This window comes from Lycorma delicatula, chromosome 4 (genome assembly GCF_047948215.1).
Source record: "Lycorma delicatula isolate Av1 chromosome 4, ASM4794821v1, whole genome shotgun sequence".
Taxonomy (NCBI): Eukaryota; Metazoa; Arthropoda; class Insecta; order Hemiptera; family Fulgoridae; genus Lycorma; species Lycorma delicatula.
The window spans coordinates 195,863,047-195,888,804 of record NC_134458.1 but is presented as its reverse complement, the minus strand read 5'-3'; the positions used below and the strand labels follow the sequence as shown (position 1 = coordinate 195,888,804).

General features: G+C 35.5%; 1 protein-coding gene across 1 annotated transcript in view; it reads right to left on the bottom strand.

Annotated features, from left to right (window-relative positions):
- Positions 1-25,758, bottom strand: part of LOC142324184 (uncharacterized) — a 315,884-nt gene that overhangs the window by 147,861 nt on the left and 142,265 nt on the right. The gene's annotated exons all lie outside the window — the stretch shown is intronic.

Genomic DNA, 25,758 nt, shown 5'->3' with positions numbered 1-25,758 from the left:
AACATTCCACAACCTAAATTTTGTTGCAGTCTTTTTTTTGTCTTCAGTCATTTGACTGGTATGATGCAGCTCTCCAAGATTCCTTATCTAGTGCTAGTCGTTTTATTTCAGTATACCCCCTACATCCTACATCCCTAAAAATTTGTTTTACATATTCCAAACGTTGCCTGCCTGCTAAATTCCTTCTACCTGACCCTCTAATATTAAAGCAACTATTCCAGGATGCCTTAGTATGTGTCCTATAAGTCTGTCTCTCCTTTTAACAATATTTTTGCAAATGCTTCTTTCTTCATCGATATGCCTCAACACCTCTTCATTTGTCATTTTATCCCGTCTGATTTTTAACATTCTCGTATAGCACCGCATTTCAAAAGCTTCTAATCTTTTCTTCTCAGGTACTCCGATCGTCCAAGTTTCTCTTCCATATAAAGCGACGCTCCAAACATATACTTTCAAAAATGCTTTCCTAACGTGTAAATTAATTTTTGATGTAAGCAAATTGTATTTCTGATTTCCTATTCGGCATTTTATATTGCTCCTGCTTCGTCCATCTTTAGTAATTCTATTTCCCAAACATCACAATTCTTCTACCTCCATAGAATTTTCTCGTCCTATTTTTATATTCAGCAGTCCATCTACTTTATTTCTAAAACATTTAATTCCTTTCCTTTTTTTCTTGTTTCCCTTTTTTCATGCGGTAGTTCTTGCGTAGGTAAACAACCATTCGTTGTTTCTTCTAAATATTTTTTACTCTCGGTTAGAATTACTATATCATCAGAAAATCGTAGCATATTTATCTTTTCACCTTGTGCTGTTACTCCGAATCTAAATTGTTCTTTCACATCATTAACTGCTAGTTCCATGTAAAGATTAAAAAGTAACGGAGATAGGGAACATCCTTGTCGGACTCCCTTTCTTATGTTCTTCAATTGTTACTGTTGCTGTTTCGTTCCTTTAAATGTTAGCTATTGTTGTTCTATCTCTGTTTTTTACCCCCTAATTTTTTTTAAATGCTGACCATTTTATTCCGGTCTACGTTATCGAATGCCTTTTTTAGGTCTATAAATGCCAAGTATATTGGTTTGTTTTTCTTTAATCTTCCTTCTACTATTAATCTGAGGCATAAAATTACTTCCCGTGTCCCTATACTTTTTCTGAAACCAAATTGGTCTTCTCGTAACACTTCCTCCACCCTCCTCTCAATTCTTCTGTATAGAATTCTAGTTAAGATTTTTTATGCATAGCTAGTTGAGCTAATTATTCAGTATTTTTCATATTTATCTGCTCCTGCCTTCTTTGGTATCATGACTATAATACTCTTTTTGAAGTCTGACGGAACTTCCCCTTTTTCATAAATATTATTACACACTATTTTGTTACACACCAGTCTGTATAATCTATGATTCGCTTCCTCACCTGCACTGCGCAGTTATTCTACAGGTATTCCGTCTATGCCAGGAGCCTTTCTGCCATTCAAATCTTTTAATGCTCTCTTAAATTCAGATCTCGGTATTGTTTCACCCCGTTCATCCTCTTCGATTTGCTCTTCTTCCTCTATAACACCATTTTCTAATTAATTTCCTCCGTATAACTCTTCAATGTATTCCACCCACCCATCGAATTTGTCTTTCGTATTATAAATCGGTGTACCATCTTTGTTTAACATATTATTAGATTTTAATTTATGTACCCCAAAGTTTTCCTTAACTTTCCTGTATGCTCCGTCTATTTTACCAATGTTCATTTCTCTTTCCACTTCCGAACACTTTTCTTTAAACCACTCTCTTTCGCTAGTTTGCACTTGCTGTTTATAAACAGCAATTGTATAGAATATACAATTAAGAAATACTATAGTATTTCTTAATTGTCAATAGTTCCTTTTACTTTCTTCATCACTAGCATTCTTATATTTTCTACGTTCATCCATCAGCTGCAATATATCGTCTGCAATCCAAGGTTTTCTACCAGTTCTCTTTGTTCAGCCTAAGTTCGCTTCTGCTGATTTAAGAATTTCCTTTTTAACTTTCTCCCATTCTTCTTCTACATTTTATACTTTATCTTTTTTACTCAGCCTTCTTGCAATGTCCTCCTCAAAAATCTTCTTTACCACTTCTTCATCAAGCTTCTGTAAATTTCACCGATTCATCTGACACCTTTTCTTCAGGTTTTTAAACCCCAATCTATATTTCATTATCACTAAATTATGGTCGCTATCAATATCTGCTCCAGGGTTAGTTTTGTAGTCGACGAGTTGATTTCTAAATCTTTGCTTAACCATGATATAATCTATCTGATACCTTGCAGTATCGCCTGGCTTTTTCCACGTGCATATTCTTCTATTATAATTTTTAAACTGGATGCTGGCAATTGCTAAATTATACTTCGTGTAAAACTCTGTAAGTCGGTCCCCTCTTTCATTCCTTTTGCCCAGCCCGTATTCACCCACTATATTTGCTTCCTTCCTTTTCCAATGCTTGCATTCCAATTTCCAACTATTATTAAATTTTCAACTCCTTTTACGTGTTTAATTGATTCATCAATTTCTTCGTATAAACACTCTACCTCATCATCATAATGGGCGGTTGTAGGCATATAGACGTTAATAATCGTTGTCGGTTTAGGTTTAGATTTTATCCTTATAACAATGATTCTATCGCTATGCATTTTGAAATACTCTGCTTTCTAACTTATCTTCTTGTTCATTACGAAATCTACTCTTGCCTGCCCATTATTTGAAGCTGAGTTAATTATTCTAAAATCATCTGACCAAAAGTCGTTTTCATCTTCCCACCGAACCTCGCTAATTCCTACTACATCTATATTTATCCTATCCATTTCCATCTTTAAATTTTTCTACCCTACCGACCTGTGTTAGGCTTCTATACGCTCCTTCTGTGTTACGCTCCGACTCGTAGAATGTTATTTTTTAATTTTTCTGGTGACCCTTTCCTTAGTAGTTCCCAACCGGAGATCCGAACGGGGGACTAGTTTATCTCCGAAATATTTTACCAAGGAAGGCGCTTCCATGTTTACTAAATGAAAAAGGGAGAGCTACTGTTTTGAAAAAATAAAGAGCCGTAGTTTTCCATCACTCAGCTGCACAGTACTCAGAAGATTGAGTAATGTTGATATGGCCGTTGAAGTCCTCCTGGCCTACGCCCTTAACAACTACTGAAAGAGCTGATGCCCTCGTTCAGGAATCATTCCTTAGTCTGACTCTCAACAGATACCTGTCCGATATGATTGCACCTTCGATCCAGCTACTCTGTATCACTAAGCGTTCAAGCTCCCTCACCCATGGCAAGGTTTCATAATTCATAGAGGGAGGTGTCTAAAGTAGGGTAAGTAAATAAAATATCTTGGTTTCTAATAGACCTTCACCTTAAATGGTACGCATACATTAATAATACGTGCAAAAGAATCAAACAATTAATCCTTAAATTCCACCAGATTAGTAAACTAAAAAATAACAGTATCGATAAACTTGTACATTTTGCGTATGCCCAATCGGTATTGAAGTATGAAATACGTTCATACGGTGGGGCAAGAAACCTGCACTTTAATAAAGCGTACTTAATAGAAGCAGCCTTAAACAGGCCCAGACTTTACTCTATAGCTGACCTATTCCAGGAATTTAACGCATTAACAGTGAGAGCTGAACGTCAAAAGCTGCGTTTTATATATTAAAAAAAATATAAATCTCTAATACCAGTGATTAATCATAATCTGAGGCCACCTATTATCACCTATCGGTCTGCAGAAGACGTTTCATGTATATTTCTACTAAACTGATAAATGCTATTCCTGCTAAATCTACGTAAAGCAGAGTGAATAAAAACCTCCTTAAGGAAATAGACGAACGGATAATAACAAATGATGTGTATTAATTATAAACGTGTTTTTGCCTGTCTAAGTGATATATAATTAGTTAATTTTCTAATTTAATTTTAATAACGTTTTAATAACGTCGTTTAATAACGATTTAAATGAAATCCTATAACGGAATCTAATTTAAACTAAGGAAGGCAAACTTATTAAGGGTAAATTTATAATTATTGTCATACTATTATTTTATATCATTTCAAAATAATGTTAATAACATAACAGATATAACAGTATTCATTTTACTCCAATTTATACAATATATTAAGCATAAAAGTGGACTGCAATATTAATTCAAGACGCGGGTGTTCATTTGCTGTAGTATTATTATGTTATTTTTTTATTCTTTCATCGTTTTTCTAAGATAATAATTTTAAATTTCAAATGACCTCAATCTTTCATAATTAAATGCAAGAACTTTAATTTAAAAAAAAAATAAATAAAAATAGTTTTAATATTTAAATCCTCTTTATAGAAATACAATTTTATTATTCTTTCGTTGTCTTTCTAAGATAATATTTTTAAAATTTAAATGACCTCAATCTTTCACAATTAAATATTTGTGTTATTTATTTATGTAAGAACTTTAATTTTTTAAAAATAATTTTAATTTTTAAATTCTCTTTTTAGAAATATTATATAAAGTGGCTCATACCTGCGCACAGGTTATCCTTTACAAGTATTATGTTTGCTAATTATATATTGTAATTCTTTTTTAAAAGGGAATATATCATATTTTGTGAAAGGGAAGTAAAGGTTTATTCATTCATTTATTCGTTTTTAATATTATGAAAATAAATACCACCGCTAGAAAACTAAGACAAATTTTAAGTAAAAAAGCTCCCGAACACTTTTGTCTACGTGTAAAATTAAGAAATTATGGATAAATGATTAATTTATTAACTTAGTCTTACCGCATACGAGAAGGCACCCGGTTTCCAAGCTATTCTACCAAAGCACGATTTTGGTGTTTATTGTAAAATTCTGGTGCTTTTTATATTTACATGCGATAAAAAATAAAGCCGTTATTGGCGAAAAACGAAAAATTTTCCTTAACTTTTTAATTAAAAAATTAAATAGTTATTCGCTCATGTCCGCTACGGCACACTTTTATTCTACATACTTTTACTACCTATTCCAATGATTTATCTGTTGTAGTGAATTTTTCCGAGGTTAAGGTCTTTTTGAGTCTCTGTTGACTCTACTAATTGTGCATTCACTGACCACGAAATATCGGATATAGATCTCCTCTAATGTGACGCACCAAGAGTGCACCGGCTGGGTAGGGTCCTAGAAACCTTAGCGTGGACCACCGGGGTAAGACTAACACAAAAACTAAACGTGGAGAAAAAGGGATGAAAGATAGGAGAAAAACATAGCTAATTGTAATACTTCCAGACGGCAGACATCCGCCCCGCTCATAATTCTCCGGGAAAGCAGGGAAATATTATTTAAGATGGAAAGCAATAGATTATTAATCCGTGATTTTGAGCCGATCGTTTTAAGTAAATGCAACAAATTGCATTTTTACAGAAATTAAAGAGCTACCCGAGTACAAATTCACATTTCCTTAAGGAACAGTATTACCGTTGCTGAAATCGTCTAACATTTAGAAGGTCTAAACCACTCAGTCAAATTCTTACTGGAGCTAAAAGCGTGTTGTTGAGTCGCACAAAACTATTTCGCTCAGAGGGGAGGGACATGCGTTTGGAGCTATAAGTTTTGCTCTATTGTTTTTTTATTTTTTGTATAATATGTCTTGAATGAATAAATTTCGAAAAAAATATTTTCCGCTGTCGGGAGCCAGATCCCGTTATGAATATCTCTCTTTTTACACGACTGTCCAAAAAGGAGTGTCATGTATTTAGGGTGTATGTATGTTTTTTCCACCGTAGCAGCTCGGTCTAGATTTATGACCCCGTGTTAGAATCCTTACGTTACCAGGAGTGTCATAGGCTAAATATATATATATATATATATACATACATATACCCATGTACGTATACAGATAATCAAAATGAAAGGGGAATAATTAAAGTTCTTGCAAACATATGTCCGAAAACTCTTTGTTATCGAGTTATGGCTAGCGAAAAATTTCGCGCGGATTTTAATTTCCCCCCCGTGAAATTTCAGTATATTAGCGAAAAAAAACGTAAAATAGTTCCAGAACTGTATTTACCGTAGTTTTCATGATATCCAACGTAAAACAGAAAAATGCGGTGTCGAAAATCAAAGCACAATAATTTTGTTAAATGACTAATAAATGCGTATATTTTGTTATCAAAAAGCGTAGAAAATTTTATTCTGAGGTAATTGATTTAATAGTCTATGAAACACAAAAAATATATAAATTTTTATTAATAACAAACTTAACAAAAAAATCCTACGAATTTGTAAAAATTAAAAACAGCTTTTTTTATTGCAGTATATTTAATCTTTGAAAAATTAAAATATTTTTAATTTACTTTTAAAAAACAGTTCAACTATTTGAAATTATTAGAGTAATAAACGACTTCCCAAAGAGGAGGGTAATGTATTTTGGGTGTATGTATGTTGGGTGTATGTATACATGTGTACTCCTACGAAATTTCGCGTTTCAGGTGTGTATATTTTTTGGTATTTTTTTTTACTGGAAATATATAGATCAGATTATGGGGAAAAATCGTGCGAGTGCGTGAAATTTTCTATCGTGTGGTTATGAAGATACTTTGTTTTTTTGTGTGTGTTAATTTGTGATAGTTGGATTTAGTTTATATAAGGATCACCTAACCGTATAAATTCTAAGTCAGGTAATAGCAAGACAGTGACGTCATACTTGAACAAGTAAACAAGTTTATGTCTGCACGTGCAGTTTGTTTGTTATCTAATATTAATATTTAATTTTCCGAGTTATTGATAACTTTATAATTTAGACTATCGATAGCTCTTATCTGCTCTTTTCAATTTTGAGAAGGATTGATAAGTGTGTTTTTATTGTGTTTGTGTTTCATTGTGTTTTTCTATTATCGCTTATATTTTATTATGGGCTAATACTGATTATTATTAATCGTTATAATATCATAGTACTGATGTACTGTAGTATTGTATTTAATACTTATTGTTGTTATCGATTGACTTTATATAACGAGATTATTGTTATATTGTATTAGTTATATTACTGGTGTTTGATTATCAGGTTTAATTAGGTAATCTGCGGAATGCCTATTAGAAAATGACAGCGGTGCATTACGCCCTCAGGGTCGGATACGGGAGGGTCAACACAGCACCCGTACTCACATCAAGTTGTTATAGACCTTAATATGATTGCGGATACTCTATGGCGACTAGTACAGGAGAGTACAGATGTTAAGCGAGAGATCCGAGAAACAGCTAGCCAACTCATGGCTAAGATGGCAGCGATTACCTTTTTGGTCGAGGATCTGGCTCCACCCATTACGGTGGACAAGGAAATGCAGACGGATAAACCGGTTAGGGCTGTAGTGACAAATATGGAAATTAAACAGAAATTAGAGCAAGGTGTGGAGCGGGATAGTATCCCCGAGCTAATCTCGCAGAAATGGCCAGAGGAATTTTTTCAACATGTCGAGACCAAGATGGGTACTCCCGAATCGGACAAAGGCAGTGAGGTTATAACGGTCCTGGATTTAAACGGTAATAAGAGGGGTGTACTTCATGATGCACCGATGGCGGAGGTGGTATTGGGGGCCTCTGCTGCCGAACAAGTGTCGGCAGGTACTTATATGTTATTCATAGACACAAAATTAGAAGAATCAGCTGTTAATAGCCATCTAGTAGAAGGAATACGAGGATTGAGAGCGTAGCACAGTCTACCCTGCCTGTAGGTGTTGTTCTTGACAGAACTTCACACAAGCTTAGGCGTATACTAGAATACAATTCAAGGAGGGACGGTGTCAACCGAGTCCTCTACCAACTGATGGAAGAAAAGACACCTAGGAGCAGGTCCAAGTCGACAGAACCTATAAAGACAGTAGTTATTAAGAAGGAAGGGCTAAGTTATGCCCAACTCCTGCGCGAAGTAAAGGCAGGAACTGGAGAGAGCATCTGGTGTGGTTATTGCAGCTAGGAAAGGCAGAGGCGAGGCACTTGAACTTCGCCTTCGAGATGGTGCTGGGAATGCCAAGGCTGTTGTGGATAAGGTGCAGCAGAATGTAGAAGGTGCACAGATCACTACTGGAGGTAGATCAGCTAGGCCTGTAGTAGTTCATATCAGAGGAATGGATGAAGAAAATAAGGAGGCAGACATACTGAAGGCGGTTCGAGAGGCACTTCCAGATGAGGAGAGACACGATATTCGTGTCTCCTCTGTTAGACCGGCCTATGGACAGACACGAAACGCGACTGTCATACTGCCAAAGAAAGCTGCGGACACCCTGGTAGCTAAGGACAGGATTAATATAGGATGGCTATCTTGTAAGGTCGTCCTTAGGGAAGATGTCCCTCGTTGTTTTAGGTGTTGAGAACAAGGGCACCTAGTTGGAAGTTGCAGGGGACCTGATAGGAGGAACTCCTGTTATAATTGCTGGATGGCTGGGCATTTTAGTCGCAACTGCCGTGAGGCATCCAAATGCGTTAAATGTGGGCAGGATGGGCATAGATTGCAGGAAGGAGTCCTGCTTGTAGGCAAGGTAAGGAACGTCCTAGAGAATGAAGATTCAATATATAAATGCAAACAGGAGTGGCCTTGTTCATGATCTCCTGTGGGAGTCTTCTTCCGCAGGGGGCATGGATTATGTTCTCATCACGGAGCCTAACAGAACTAGGGTTACAGCTGAACATTGGTGGACCGATCTCAGGGGAGACGTTGCTATTAGAGATCTATCTGGCAGATTTGCCCATACAGATCTGAAGAGTGGTGAGGGGTATGTCCGTATTAAAGTCGGAAGACGGCTCCTATATTGTTGTTATATCTCCCCTAACTGTATCTGGGAGGATTATATAGAGTTTCTAGACGGACTGGGTGAAGATGTCAGGCGGTCCAATTGCCCAGTGATAATTTTTGGGGACTTTAACGCTAAGATTGCGGAGGCTGGTGGTGAAGTAACTGATCGCCGAGGCGTAGCTTTGGCTGAAATGACGGCCTCATTACGACTTATTAGTCTAAACGATGGGACACAAACTTTCTGGCGGGGTGACAGGGGATCTGTTATAGATCATGTATATATTTCCGACTCATCGATGATGCTGACTGAATTTGAGGTTTTGGGCGATGAACTTTGTAGTGATCATCGAGGACTAAGGGTGGCGCTGGGAGGATTTAGACCCTCGGAGAGACCGGTGCGATTGAGAGTTAACCAGAATAGTATGAGGCAGTTTAAAGAAAGGTTATTCTTCAGGTTCAACCAGCTATGTCCTAGGAATGCGGAGGGCTTAGCGTTAGCTATTAATACAACGTGTCAGGACACGTTGAGAATGGATAGACAACCTAAGAGGCCTGTATACTGGTGGACTACAGAGATAGGCAATAAAAGGGCTGAAGTACTGAGGTTGAATCGCCAATTACAGCGGTGGCGTGCCAGAAGTAGAGATGGGATGGAAGAGTTCAGTGATAGACTCAAAGTAGCAAAGTCTGATTTGAAAAAGGCTATCAAACGGGAGAAGAAGGAAGCCTGGAATAGATTGTTGACGGAGTTGCAGGATGATCCTTGGGGTCAAGCCTTTAAGATTGTTAACAAGCGGTTAGGCAGGCGACTCCCGGTCATTCCATCAGATAGAATTTCCGGTATTGTACATCATTTGTTTCCAGGTCAGCCAGATTTCGAGTGGCAGATAGAACCAGTACTGGAAAAATTACGTTGACTGAGCTCCGGGGAGCCGTTGCACGTTTAAACGTGAAGAAGAGCCCGGGTCCAGATGAGGTTCCGGGCGAGATTGTACGGCTTGTTGTCCAGACATTTCCGTGGACTGTCTTGGAATGCTTCAATGATGCATTTACGAGGGGTGTTTTTCCAAGATGCTGGAAGGTGGCTAAGTAGGTCTTATTACCGAAACCTGGTAAGAATATTGAAGATCCTGGGTCATACAGACCATTATGTTTGTTGAATACGATGGCCAAAATTTATGAATGCGTAATTGAGCGTAGACTAGAGGAGCAGATCAACAGTCTAGGAGATCTTTCACCCCAGCAGTACGGGTTTAGGAAAGGCAAATCGGCAATACATGCAGCTCTCAGGGTGATTAATTTTGCAGATAGTGCAGCAATTGGGACGCGGCGGACTAGGAAGATTCCAGTACTTGTAAGCTTGGATGTCAGGAATGCCTTCAATAGTCTCCCGTGGCGAGTTGTCGCGGAGGCTGTGGTGGCGTTTGGTGTTGATCCACAATTAAGGAGCATTGTGAGGGACTATTTCAGCGACCGGTATGTTAAAGCGTTTACGGAGATCGAAGAGTTTGTTTTCCGTATGAGAGCGGGGGTTCCTCAGGGCTCTGTCCTGGGTCCCCTTCTCTGGAATATTACCTATGACGGTATATCCAAAGGTACAACAGTAAGATGGCATCGTTACATAGGAGACTGCTCCTGCGCGTATCATGCGCATATAGGACAGTCTCCTATGATGCTGTGTGTGTCATAGCCGGCTCACCGCCTATAGATCTGTTGGTGGAAGAGAAGGTATTGAGATTCAAGGGAACACCTATAAAAGAGGCGAGGGCGAAAATAATGAACGACTGGCAGGAAAGGTGGGCAGCGTCTTTAAAAGGTGGTTGGACGAGGAGACTTATCCCAGATATAGGATGCTGAGTGGGACGGCGCCATGGCGAGATTAGTTATAGTCTCACTCAGTTCTTATCAGGACATGGTGATTTCGGTGAGTACTTACATCGGTTTGAGCTCCGAAGATCTGCTGTTTGCAGGGATTGCCAAGAGACCGATAGTGTTGAACACACTGTGTTTAGATGCCATAAGTGGGATGATATAACAGACAGGTATACAGCAACAACACCAGAGACTGTAATCAATAGCATGTTGACGAATGAAGATATGTGGATGGAAGTAGCAAATATGGTTGGTGAGATTTTGAAGGAAAAATTTGAACAGGGAACCCCTTTATAAAAAGAGGTTAAGAGATAAAAAAAGGGGCGTCTAGGGACAGGGAGGCAGCTCCCATGACTAGGATGCCTGGGCATGCTCACCCACAAGAATGGGCATGTCTGTGTACTTACGACGATGTCAAGGGAGACCCTCAAGGTATGAGCGGGAGGGCGCGCAGTGAAGGTCATATGGAATATATGTCCGGATCATCAGGATAGGGCCGGGAAGGGCAGCTCCTACATTGAGGGGTATCTGGGCTTTCCCGAATGGGAGGTTCGGTTATCTCGGAGATATGTAGGAGACCCCGATGGGTGAGTCCCACAGTGGACGAAGACAGGATGGGTGGGGGTAATCATCCGCCATTACATGCGGGGCCGACTAACGAGATGCCTAACGGCGATTCCTGGTTGCCCCTGTATGTTAAAAGGGTGTATGTATGTTCCACCGTAGTAACTCAACGGCTGAATCGATGTAGATGTTTGTACCCGCGTTGGAATCCTTACATTACCGGAAGTATTGTAGGCTATATAAATGTATACATATATATGTTTAAAATAAATTAAAAATATTATACTATATACAAAATTTTCACTCGCACGCTCTTTAATTATTAAAGAGTAATGTTTTTTTTTGGCAGTTGTATTTTTTAATTTTTAATATTTTTCTCTTGTTAAATACCTATCAAATTTTAGTCGCAGTTAATAAAGTTTGTACTCTGTGTCGCATTAAATTATTCTGACATTCTTGCGTGATGCGTGAACATACAAATGGAAATTATTTACCAAAACCCTTCAATTTATATATATACTTGTGTGTATATATATATATATATATATATATATATATATATAGTTGTATATTTTTAGTTTAAATGAAGTCTATAAAAAACAACAATTCTATGTAAATAAAATTTGACATATATTCATTAAAATCTGACATACCATTTACGGTACTACCTACAAATGACATGCATAAACTGTCAAAATCCTGCTTCTATCTGCCGCCGACAGGGATAACTGACTTTTGTATTTTGTCCGATAAAATTGATGCGCCCTTTTTATCTAAGTTTATTTCATTTGAAAGGTTTTCATCCACGTAGTAAATATTTATTCAAAATAAAATCAAGCCAATTTTCACATGTAAATATATATATATACGAATCAGCATTTTTATGTGAAAGGAATCCTCTGTGTTGTTAGATAAACGAGTTCATTGTTACTATCGCTGCGTGAAATATTTTGATTTATTTTTTAGATAAAAAAAAAATATGTTGGCTGTGTATAAAACTGTAGAATACAAACAAAGAAAATTATAATAATTTTTATAAATTTTTATTGTGAATCTACTCTCCTGTGTATTTTAAAGTATGATCCTTTACATGCAAAATTGAGTTTTTATTCATTTTTGACTGACTTCAGAAAAGGAGGTTATAAATTCGAAAGTTTTTTTTTAATCTGTATTACATAATATCTCCGACGTTAGTAAAATGATTTTGATAATTTCTTGCCAGATGCAATGATAATCTGAGGAAATGATAATCTGAGGTGCCGCTGACAGCTCGCACAGTATAAAAGAATTAAGTTTTATAAAATAATTTATAAGAAATAAAAATGAAACCGATTTCAACAAATGATAATACTTAACAGTTACAAATAAATATATTTTTATTTATTAAGTATTTACAACAAATAACTGTTCTTGAAGTTGGTGCCAGGCCAACGCAAATTAAAAATAAAATTACGTAAACTTAGTACTTCAACCGACCGCTAGGGGGCTAAACGGGATTCCCGCGGGATCTCAAGAGCATATAAGAAGAGAAAGCATCTCACGATCATACCTCATCTTGAGTTCGCTAACTGTATATACTTGGTAACAATATATATATATCTAAACATTCATAAAGTATCGCATCATATTTTTGTGTATCGCGTTTTATTGTATTATAATTTTGTAAATTTAATTTTATAGTTGTAAAACTTCTGTTACCAATTTTGTGTTGTTTGAAGTAGGATTTATATTGATTTGTGTATATATCTTAGGTTTTTTTTGTTTAACTTATGTCGGCTGGCACCGACTTCAAGGACAGTTATTTGTTGTAAATACTTTTACTTGTTAGTAAATAAAAATATAATTACTTTTAACATTTTAGTACTATTATTTTTTGAACTAGGTTTTTATTTTTATTTTTTAAATTATTTTCATTTTATCGTTTCAAATTATCGATTAAAATATTTTTTAAATATAATTTATTTCCCGAGGGGGGGGTTGATTCAAGGAATTATTTTAACTTTAATCGTTTATCGATTACATCGATAAACTTATATTTCAATCGATCTATCGATTTGTTTGCTTTTTACTTCACGAAAAATTTCGGTTTTCAAATTTCAATGGAAATATCGATTTTTACCATCCCTGAATCAATTATGACTAGTTTCGGTGTGACGTCTGTATGTAAATATGTACGTATATATCTTGCATAACTCAAAAATGATTAGTTCTACAATGTTGAAATTTTGGATTTAGGACTGTTATAACATCTAGTTGCGCACCTTCCCTTTTAACTGCAATCTACTTGACCAAAAGTGTCCAAAAAAGCCCAAAATTCATAAGATTTCGATTTTGGTCTTTTTCTTAACTGCAGTAATAAGCTCTCATTGAGAACTTTTCAGCGATATCATAAGTGGTACTTATTTTCATTGGTTCCAGAGTTATAGCCAAATAAAATTTTAATTAATTAAATATTTGGGTCTTACAATGGGAAGGCACATCGGGTTCGAATCCGAATTCATTTCTTTTTTTAATAACTTTTATTTTTTTAAATTTAAATATTTTGATTTATTTATAATTATTAACCTCTGATTGTAAAAAGAGTTTTACGATAAATAATAATTCAATAATAATAATAATAATAATTAAAAAACATATGAAAAAATATCAGAAGTTATTAATGAAATAAAATTTCGTGTTTTTTTCATTTTTAAAAATGCGTATATGTAATTTTAATAGGCGTACAAGGAAGTCATATGATGTCCACATCAGATTTTTTTATTGAGGTATCATCATGGTTTTGGAGTATAAACATGAAGAGATATGCTAATTGAAATAAGTTAGAAAGAATATTACGTTAAAAATATCTGTTTAAAACAGATTTAATGTAAAATTTAAACCTAGATGGTTCGATAGTAAAACAATTGACATCAGTTGACACTAAATATAAATATTTAAAAAAGTAAATAAAATGAAAGAAATAGTATTAAACATTATTTATTGATGACTTAATAGTACTCTATAAAAGAAATATTTTTAGCCGAGATTTTAGAATAAGATTCGCGCGGACCACTGCTCTAAAGATGCTTGATGCAGTTCATAATTCATTTATCCGTCTTGCTACTGCTGCGTTTCGTTCAAGCCCTGTAGTAAGTCTACTGGTGGACAATAGTGAGCCGTCTCTTTGGAATTGACGAAACCAAATGATATGCTTCTCTATACGGCTCGCATTAAAGCGCAACCAAATCATCCATCCTTTGATGGATGATCGGTATTCTAAGTAACCGCCTATCCTTTGCTCTGTTAATTTTAGCTATATTGAAGACCTGTTGTCTCAGGAACTACTAATGCTGCAGGCTTCAAATTTTTTCTGGATACTTTGTATAGATTAGATGCATCTAGAATTATAAGTATAAACCACTTTCCTAATGAAATATAAATTAATAATAATAATACATTTTAAAAAGTTTTAGAAATTGAAATTTTTTTACAGATAATTGTTCAACTATTTTCATAATTCTAGATGTATTGAAAGATATATAATAAAGAATAATGTCAAAAAACATTCAAGTTTTTATCTTCAATGGTTCCCAAGATAATGGCTCGTAAATATAGAAAAATATGATTTTTGGAAAACGGGAATTAAAAATTACGTTAACCAGTTTTATTTTTAAGTAATCTGTTTTAAAACTGCCCGGCTTCATAATCTGGGTCATCAGTGTTAGCTTTCTGATCTTCTAGCTTTAGTGGTTTATTCTGCTTGCCTATCTTGCGTTTTTCTGTATTTCTTAAACTGATTTTTCCGTCTCGGTTATCAGTTCTCGTCAAATTTTTTTGAAATTTCTACGGTATTAAGAACCGGATTGATTCCAAGATGCTCCACAACTTCACACGGTAATGTTTCCATTATTAAATGTTGACACTGCATCGTGTACTCCAAACTCAAGTGTTTCCTTTCCCACAAAAATATTTTTTTCGTAAACGGTTTCAAATAATGCGGTTAAAAGTTTCGTTGTAGTTCTGGGTCTGTCCACGGAGCCATTTTTTCAACAAATGTTCATCTGTTAAACTTTGAAATATTGGCTTCATAGCTTGAAGAACAGACAGACATTGGGAGAGAATTTCTGTGTTAGTAAGAACAGTATTTCCTGGTACTTTTACCGGTTTTACTGGCAAAGCTTAGCTTCGTTGTAAAATAGCTGTGATACAATTTAAAAAAACATCATAAAAATGTTTTTTATAAGATACAGTTATTATGAATCTTATATCAAACGACTCAGAAAATATTGAAAAATAAACCGAGAAGAAATTCCACAAAACGATTTTTTGACCTCTTACCGGTTACGACTGCCCTTTTTAAATTACGTGAAAAATTATATAGTATTATAAATAGCATGAATCCTGATGTTTTAATTTATACGGCTCCAAAACCGTTAATTCTGTAGGTTGTTTTTTTGTGGTTGGCAACAGAACATGCATGTTTGGCTTACCCAGCATCGTAAGTATTTTCTTTACATAGTTGTTTGCTATTAATAAGGCCTTAAATATAATTAGCTCAACATCTCGATATTTGTCTGCTCAGAATCCACGAGTGCCTTACAGGCGATTGGTGAAATGTAACTCTAGATGTGCATCCTGTTGTCTATAAGATTTCAGTGCGTTATTTCTCCAAATGACAACGTAATACACCTGTGAGCTTCTGCTGGATCCTCAACCATTTTGGAATTTCAGGTAAAGAGCGCGTTCATAGTGCAGCAAAAGACGCATGTGTCCAGCCATCTTTCGCTAATCGTGTTGTTTCGAACGATCTTGTGTGTTTCCTAAAGAGGGTGGCGCATGATGAGTGGCAAAGTCAGTGGGATGCTATCAACAGTAAAATTCGTTCAGTTAAGAAGAGTGTGTCACCGTGGAGCTCCTCATACAGGAGTAACCGTCGAGAGGAGGTTATTATTTGCAGTTTACGAATATGGCACACCAGGCTTACTCATGGATATCTGATGACTCAAACACATGCACCCTTTTGTGTTCGCTACGACTGCCGATTAATTGTGCACCCCATCCTTTTGGATTGTGTCTGTTATGCGGCATTGCATCGCAAGTTTAAACTAGGGACTAACATAAGGAATATGCTTGGGAATAATGAAATTATGTTATCTCTTTGTTTTAAGATTTCTTAAGGGCCGTTCGTTTACATTCAATTATTTGAATTTTCTGTAGTATGTTTCAACTGTTTGTACCGATGTCAGTTTGTAATATATATTTATTTAAAATATAAATATCGTATCCGAGCGCTGATGACGACACTTCGTTGTACGTCCAGGAAAATAATTTTTAATTTGTGTAAATAAAAAACTTAATAAAAACCATTTAAAAGACATATCTCCGCCCGTGAACTAATTTTTTTAGGATGCAAATAACAACTGAATGTTTGTATAAAAACTACCGCTGAAAACTCTCACAACAGGATTTTTAATAGATTTAAATTTTAAACGGGCTATTTAATATCGATTTCTATCTCCGTACATCGATTAAATTTCTCTTTCACTATCGGTAAATAAATAATCGGTTATCCAAAAAACAAACTGTATTTTCTAATATAGACCGGCATTTACTTCAAACCGGTTTCCAGTGTACAGCCTATCATCTCTCTGGTTTTCTACATTATAATGAGCTTAATAAATACTCTTTTGTTCTAGTTTCAATCTTTAATTTCCCATCTTGGATTTTTTTTTAGCCTCTTGGACCACCGTTAGGCACTGGGTCAGAGGACGAAATGAAATGGCAATTATGTAGCGTATGGAAATGCCATACCCGACCGGGATTCTAACAGGGCCTCTGGTTGAAAGGCCGAGACGCTATCACTCGAGCCACGGAGGCTGGTTTTCGTTTGCCTTCTACATATCCTAAATTGAAATTATTATAATTATAAGTCGATTTATAAATGCTCGCTCTCGTTCGATGGGTTTAATTTTTTTTAGTTTTAGTGTTTCGATAGATCGAGATGAATTTTCTAGATGTAACGATAAAGTTATGATTTTTTTATTTTGTTGTTACATAGAGACCGATATATACATTTTTAAATATATGTTTTCTCCTATCCTTCCGCGTGGTTTTGAAATAAGGTTTCTTTGCCGTATTTGTTATATTACTGATTATTTTTTTGTTTGTTGTGAACGTTTTTTCTAGTAAAATTATTAAAATCTGTTTTAACTTAATGTAAAATTAAATTTTTATGGAATAAGCTTCCAGATCAAGCTTGTATTCTTATGTCGAATAGGATAAAAATTGTTTGCTTATCAAGTTATTAAAAAAGGATTTAGATCCTTTTAAAAATTGATTTTGGATCCAAAAAAAATAGGCTTTAAAATTGGCTTTGTTTTTACTTTTATTAATACATTTAATACATTTCCTGAGTGAGTGTAGTATACCGATAAATTATACAAACTTTGAAACGTAAAATTTTAGATATTTATTATTAAAATAAATTAATATGCCCGTGTACATTTAATAAATAAAATTTCTTTATCAAAATGTATATACGAATAATTTTAATTTAAAAAAAACAGATTTAAGTTATCGTTACCTTTAAGTATTAGGCTGATAACCGATCTATATATAAATGTAATGGCTTTGGGCAGAAATGGATGGAGACAGCGTAGTCGTAATGGGCCTGCCGTAAGACAGAACACTGGTTGAGGATGATAAAAATGTACAAATTGTTCTAAGAATCGTTTGTACAATGAGAAAAGATTACTTTACGTTGTTAATTATGCCTATTTATATATACGTGTTATCGTGAAAGACTGGAATTAGCCAATGTCGATATTTTCCAGTGAATATCGACACATACCAAATAAGTCTATGAAAGACCGAAATATTCACTTATTCGTAACTTCGTCGGTATTTGTCGACAAACACAGATAAGCTCTGGTGGGAGTAACTAGAAATTAAAAATAAATCATCCGATAACAATCTCTAAGGTAAATAGGATTAAGAGAAACCCTCGTAATAAAATGAAGTTTAAATTTAAGCCAAACATAACCTCATCTAATTAACGTTAAATATACGAAGTATATATGTAATTCTCCCACACTGGAGGCGATTAATCAAATTTATCCCATTCACGATGAATTTATGGTGAAAGTTAAATAAAAGTATTTTTATAGAAAAATTAAATAAATGGCAAACAATCTGACCATTTATTTGTATATCCTGATCAAACCTTTCAATTAATTTATAAAATGCTAAAAATTAGATTAAATGTTTTTATAAATTCGGTGTATTTGATTAATCGCCTCCATTGTTGGAGAATAACATATATAGTTGGTATATATAATGTTGATTAGACGAGGTTACGAGCGTAGGTTATGTTTCGCTTAAATTTACGAGAGTTTCTTGTAATCTATTTACCTTAGAGATTGGTTTGGGGTGATTTTTTTTTTTTAATTTGTAGTTTCGTTTCGATCCCCACCAATGTTTGTGTTTGTCGTCATATACCGGTCACAGTCCGATTAAGCAGATATTTCGGTATTTCACAGATATATTTGGTATACACATGCGCGCGCACAAAGAGAAAGAGAGAGAGAGAGAGAGAGAGAGAGAGAGAGAGAGAGAACCGTGGGTTGTTTCTGATGCACGGCTTACACACACATAACTTAATTAAAAATATTTATAATTTTATAATATTTTTTCGTTTATTTAATTCAATGTTTCTAACTAAAGCGCGCCCGCATTCGTATTTAACTCACGCGTGTGTGGCGGTACTACCGGCGACGGTCGGCACTAACTATACTAATGTAATTTTACAACTTACACAGGACAAATTTCGCTTTTACGGTCGGTAGACTGGTGCTACTGCGAGGCTTAACGCACCAGGTACCCAATAAACCGGGCGATGGCATTCGAGACCCGGCCAGACCGAATTACTTTTTAAATTTTAAATATTATTCATTTCTTTAATTCTACTAGTCGCCTGTGGCGTCACAACATAGCAGACGACTGCAACAGCATTATTTAGGGTGGGGTGCGATTTTGCAAATATTGTTATTTTTTAATAATTAACAAATGTGCCTAAAAAGATATGACCTTAATTAAGCGAAATCTAAATACTGAAGGTGATCTTTCACTACAGTCTCATTTTCTTGATCATTAAGTTTAAAATTTAATGGCATCAATGCCCCATACATAGAAGTAATGTGACCAAGTTTGGTTAAAATCGGTTCATTAGTTCTGGAGTGTGTCACCGAACACACGTACAGACGAACATTAACATCCGGTCTTTGGGTTCCTTAGGTATCAAAACCTAAAGATCCGATAAAATCCGCATATGCCCAAATTGGACCGATTACAATATGTTCCCTTCTAGAGCTATCGCTCTACTATAGCGCTATTTAGACAGGAAAAAAAAATTATTTTTGTACTAATTTGTATTATTGAGTAAGTTTAATGAAAATATTTGATAATAAAATATACGCGAATCATGTTGTTGTAAAAGGAAATTAAAGGCGGCATCGATTAGTGCTATAAAATTAAGTAAAGGTCGTAAGGGAAATTAAATTTTTGGTTTAATTAGTGGGAAAAATTTATTTTTATATGTAAGTAAAGTTTATCAGCTTCTATCTTTTTTTAACTTTTAATTTAATTTTCTGAATTAAATCGTAGCAAAATGGATACGACGAGTTCAAGGTTAAAATCTGATAATAATGTAATAATACTAGAATGGAAAAAAAAGCGTTCATCGATTAAGCTATGCCCTTTAACAGTCGTGTGTGATAGTGTAGGTGGTAGAAGAACGGTGGTTTTGCGATAGAGTGCCAGTATTCGTGTACGCTATCGATTTATCGAGTGATATTTACGGGTTTGTTTGATTATCGGTTGCGATGAAATTATAATCAGGGTATTATTGAATGATACGATTCCATATGTTACGGTCTATGAGCGGGTTGTAATTTTATTCAAAATCCTTTTATAATTATATTATCCCTAATTTTTTTTTTGGATTTCACACCTACTTCACACGCATTCTTCTTTTGTTGCAAGTTTCTTTTTAATAAATTGGAATGGTTTTGTTGTGTTATTAAACTTACATCGACGTGTTATTAAATATATAATGTGACTGTGACGTGATGTATAGCTGAATATTCACATTATTATGCTATATTAAGTGTTTTTTATACACGTAACTTGAGGGGTGAATTTTCCATGTTACTTTGACTTAAAAAAAAACGTAGAAAAATAATCATTACATCGTTCCAATCATCAATCATTTCTGTGTAAAATACATATAAATATTATAAATTAGAAACACGACTGCCAAAAAAATAAACTCGTGTTCTTTAATTACACTGGTCGACATGACTTTTGTCTCACGAGTGCCAATAGGTGTACTAAATGTAATTTTTTATCCTGTTTTCAAATATGTAATCGGAATCTCCCCATCACCACAGTTTATTTGTTATATATATATATTTTTTAACGTTTTTTCGTTCATTTGTCCTTTGTGATGTAAGAGCTGCTAGAGCATTATGAATATGATGAAACCAAATGAGGTGACTAAAAGGATAGCGTTACTACTGTTGTGCAGGTTCAGACGTAAAGCGTTGCTACTGTTGTGCAGGTTCAGACGTGTATAGACATGTACAAACGTGATTTAGTGTAGCGCAAATTAATCAGAACGATGCCAGACGTGAGATAGTAGTGAACCAGTAAACACATCTTTGTGAGTGTTTTGTGACTGAAGTATTGTGTATTACATATTTACAACTTCATTTTTTTAAATTAGTCGTTAGTTACATAATGCTTAGAGTTTGTTTAAATCATCCTAACAATTTGTATAATACAAATTGTACCACAGGTATGTGGTACCGGTATGTGGCACAGGTATGTGGTGAAGTGACGCTCAAGTCTCAAAGGCGAAACCTTACTCTATTAGCAAAAAGTGTTATGAACTTTATTTTGGATGTAAAGTCGAGGACTAAACAAGGGCCTGGGTCCCACATACCTGTTATTTATCGTGTTCTAGGCTTCTCACTGCGTGGAAAAATGGCACACACCACATGTCATTTGCTATGCCTATGATTTGGAGGTAACCCAAAGATCACTCTTCTGTTTGTTATTTCTGTTTAACAAATATTAAAGGGGTTACGTCAAAATCAAAACATACAGTGGTGTACCTTAACTTACAATCTGCAATGAGACCAGTTTCGCACTGCGAAGAATTGCCTATACTAAAGCCTCCAGAACACGTGACATTATATTAAAAGAGGTCAGTCTTATGGAAGTAAGGAAAAAAATAAACAAATTCTGATGAGACAACTTTTGACTAACGATCTCATACGAGATTTAAAGTTATCCAAAAAAACAGTCTGAAATTCTTGCTTCCTGGCTAAAAGATGGAATCTTCTTCAAAAGAATACAAAGATACGAGGGTTATTTTTTTTCAAGGTCCGATCGGTCGCGAAATAAAAATCCGCGCAAAAATCGGATTAACCTTTGCGCATATGTGTTGCGCAGCGTCTCTAGTATGGTCTTCAATCACGCCGCGTCACTTTGTTTAGTTCTGAACACGCAGCTAGCACGTAAACATGTCTACAACAATAGCATCTCCCGCCAAGTGTGAGGTGCGTGCGGTATTTCGATTTCTTCAGGCTTTGGGGTGTAATGCGGCTGAAATTCATCGACGAATAAGTAATGTGTACCGTGAAACTTTAATGAGTGACAGCAAAGTGCGACAGTGGTGCAGGAACTTTAAAGCAGGACGTACAGATGTTCATGATGCAGGCGGTCAGGGAAGGAAGCGAGTGTCAACCGATGATCTCGTTGAGAGAGTGGATGAGACGATTCGAGAAAATCGTCGGTTCACGCTTTCTGTACTGAGTGATTCGTTTCCTGAAATTTCAAGGTCAGCTCTCTACACCATGAGACTTCAGTACCGCAAACTGTGTGGAAGATGGGTTCCCAAGATGCTGTCCGACCATCACAAAACAATGAGAATGGACGCCTCCCTAACGTTTTTCCAGCGCTACCACAATGAAGAAGAAGACTTATTGAACAAAATTGTCACAGGGGACGAGACACGGGTCCGTTTCGAAACTGAAGAAACAAAATAACAATCCAAACAGTGGATGCATTCTCATTCTCCTAGTAAACCAAAGAAGTTCAAGCGAACCTTCTCCAACAGAAAGTGCATGGCTACTGTGTTCTGGGATCGGAGAATGGAGTCTCTTGGTGGAATACATGGAACGTGGCACGACCATCACTGCAGCCTCATACTGCGTGAATCTTCAACGTCTACAAAGGGCGATTCAGAATAAGCGGAGAGGAATGTTGTCATCAGGCATTGTCTTTCTCCATGACAAAAAATGACAGTGTGCTCGGCTGCACACTGCTGTTGCAACAAAGAAGCTCCTGCAGCGTTTTCGTTGGGAAGTGTTTGATCACCGACCATACAGCCCGAACTTGGCTCCATCCGATTTTCCCCTCTTTGTTCACATGAAACGCTGACTAGGAGGACAACATTTTCGAACAGACATTGAGCTGTAGACCAGCGTAGAAACATGGCTGAAAACACAGGCGGCTCCGTTCTATGACGAGGATATTGGAAAGTTGGTACCACGCTACGACAAATGTCTAAATCGGAGTGGCGACTATGTAGAGAAATAGCGTAACTATGTAAGTACTTGTTACAAAAAAAAAAAAATTATTTTCACTGTGGTTTTAATTTCGTGACCGATCGGACCTTGAAAAAAAAATAACCCTCGTATGAACTTATCGTAATCGTCATTCTGAATTTAAAAGACTATTTTACTGAAGAAAATGGCTTAGTGTTTTGTAATGACATTTCTTTTCTTATGGGGACACTTTGTAATGAATATAACTCAACAGAATGGTGCTTGTTCATTGATTCTTCTGAATTTGATTTAAAAGCTGTGCTTCTGCATAATGGCAATAAATTCCCATCAGTAACTGTGGCTCACTCTGCTAGTATGAAAGAAACTAATGAAAACTTCAATATGCAGTGTACAATGTTCTAGTACAATACATGTTCTAGAATTAAAAACAGTCGTAACCACAATTGTTTTATGTTATACAGAGTGTGTTAAAAGTATGTATCAAAACCCCTCAACAGCCTTTAGACCTTTTAATTAAGTTAAAATTTAATCTAATTTAATTAAATTTTATTTTTAAAGTTTAATTAAAATTTTTTAAAATAAAAAAAAATTATTTTTAACATAGAAAATTGTATTGTTCAAATTAATGAGTAAATAAATAAAAATATCGTCACCTAATCGTGCTGATCAGGTGATCATTGATGGTCTTTTACCGTTATAGCAAAAATGAAGCTGTTTTATAATATTCCATTTAGAATGTTTCATTACTATACTGTTAGTTTCTTATGTGAATTTATTCTGATCGATCGGTTAATTGATTTCGAATACCTTCACCGCATTTGTAAGCCAGGTTTTTTTATTTTCATATTTTTTTTTACATTTTTTATAACTGCTTTTTACCTGCTAACATTGCTATGTCACTTAGTGAACAAGAGAAGGTCAAACTTTTAACGATGACGGGCTTTGGTGATCGAGTTAGTTCTTATAGAAGTTTGTGAATTGTTCAGTACAACATTTAATAATCGTAACCCTATTTCAAAAGCCATCAAAAGATTTGTAGAAACAGGGAGCAAAAATAATCGGGGAAAACCAGGGAGGCATAAATCTGCAACAAATAATAAGATATTGTTAGAAATTATGCAAGAATTTATTAAGAATCTTCATTCCTCGGCTTGAACAGCAGCACGAGAACATAACATTAGCCAAAGTTCAACGATTCGAATGTTACAAATTTCAAACCCTTCAAAATTCATCCGGTGCAAGAACTTAATCAAGATGACTGCGATCGAAGACGAGTTCTGCGAAATTATTGTGAACAGTATTTGTGCAGATCCTAATTTATTGAACAAAATAGTTTTTAGTGATGAGGCCACATTTATTTTTTTAAAATGGAAATGCAAATCATCATAATTGTCGATAATGGACTGATATTTATCCACACTTGTATCATGAGTCACATACACAGTATCCGGTCAAAGTAAATCTACGGGCAGGTATTGTTGGTGGACGTTTGATAGAGCATATGTTTATCGATGGAAATTTAAACGCGGGGAAATAAGAAGCTTTGCGTATCGTTCTAAACATTCAACCGTATTATTCCAAAAGTGTATCGGTCCAAACATTCAAAACTTTGTTGGTCCCGACTTCCAAAACATTTGGTTTCAACAAGACGGTGCCCCACCTCATTTCGATCTTCTTTTTTTGTCTTCAGTCATTTGATTGGTTTGATGCAGCTCTCCAAGATTCCCTATCTAGTGCTAGTCGTTTCATTTCAGTATACCCCCTACATCCTACATCCCTAAAAATTTGTTTTACATATTCCAAACGTGGCCTGCCTACACAATTTTTTCCTTCTACCTCTCCTTCCAATATTAAAGCGACTATTCCAGGATGCCTTAGTATGTGGCCCATAAGTCTGTCTCTTCTTTTAACTATATTTTTCCAAATGCTTCTTTCTTCATCTATTTGCCGCAATACCTCTTCATTTGTCACTTTATCCACCCATCTGATTTTTAACATTCTCCTATAGCACCGCATTTCAAAAGCTTCTAATCTTTTCTTCTCAGAAACTCCGATCGTCCAAGCTTCACTTCCATATAAAGCGACACTCCAAACATATACTTTCAAAAATGTTTTCCTGACATTTAAATTAATTTTTGATGTTAACAAATTATATTTCTTACATGGTACTTGGAGAAACATGGCTTTCTATCTCCAGAACAGTGTGGTTTTCGACAAGGACGATCTTCTATTGACCATTTAGTGTCACTAGAAACAGCCATACAAAACGGTTTCCTAAATCGGCAGCACCTCGTCGCTATCTTCTTCGATATAAAAAAGGCGTATTACACAGCCTGGCGACGTGGTATTCTTAACACTCTCAAAGAATGGGGAATCAAGGGCAATATGCTTGCTTTTATTCGGGGATTCTTAAATCACCGAACGGCTCGTGTTCGTGTGGATGATTCGCTCTCAGATAGTGTCATCTTGGAGAATGGAGTGCCCCAAGGTAGTGTATTAAGTGCCACCTTATTTTCTGTAGCCATAAACGATATTACCAAATGTGTGCAGGCTCCTGTCTCATGTTCTCTATTTGCTGACGACTTTGCTATCTATATTGCAAGCCGTTCAACACCTACAGCAGAGAGACTACTGCAGAACACTATATCTCACCTTGAAGCTTGGTCCAGAATTACTGGTTTCACATTTTCATCCGAAAAAACAAAATGTGTAGTTTTTTCTCGGCTACGAAACCCTTCTATTTCGCAAATATTTCTGAACGGTGAGACTATTACTATCTCTACTTACGTCAAGTTTTTAGGTTTATTTTTTGATAGCCGTCTTACTTGGGTCAAACATTTAAAAGAATTGAAAACAAAATGTTCCAAACTTCTAGATATGATGCTAGTCCTTACTAACACCAACTGGGGAGCCGATAGGTCATGTATGATA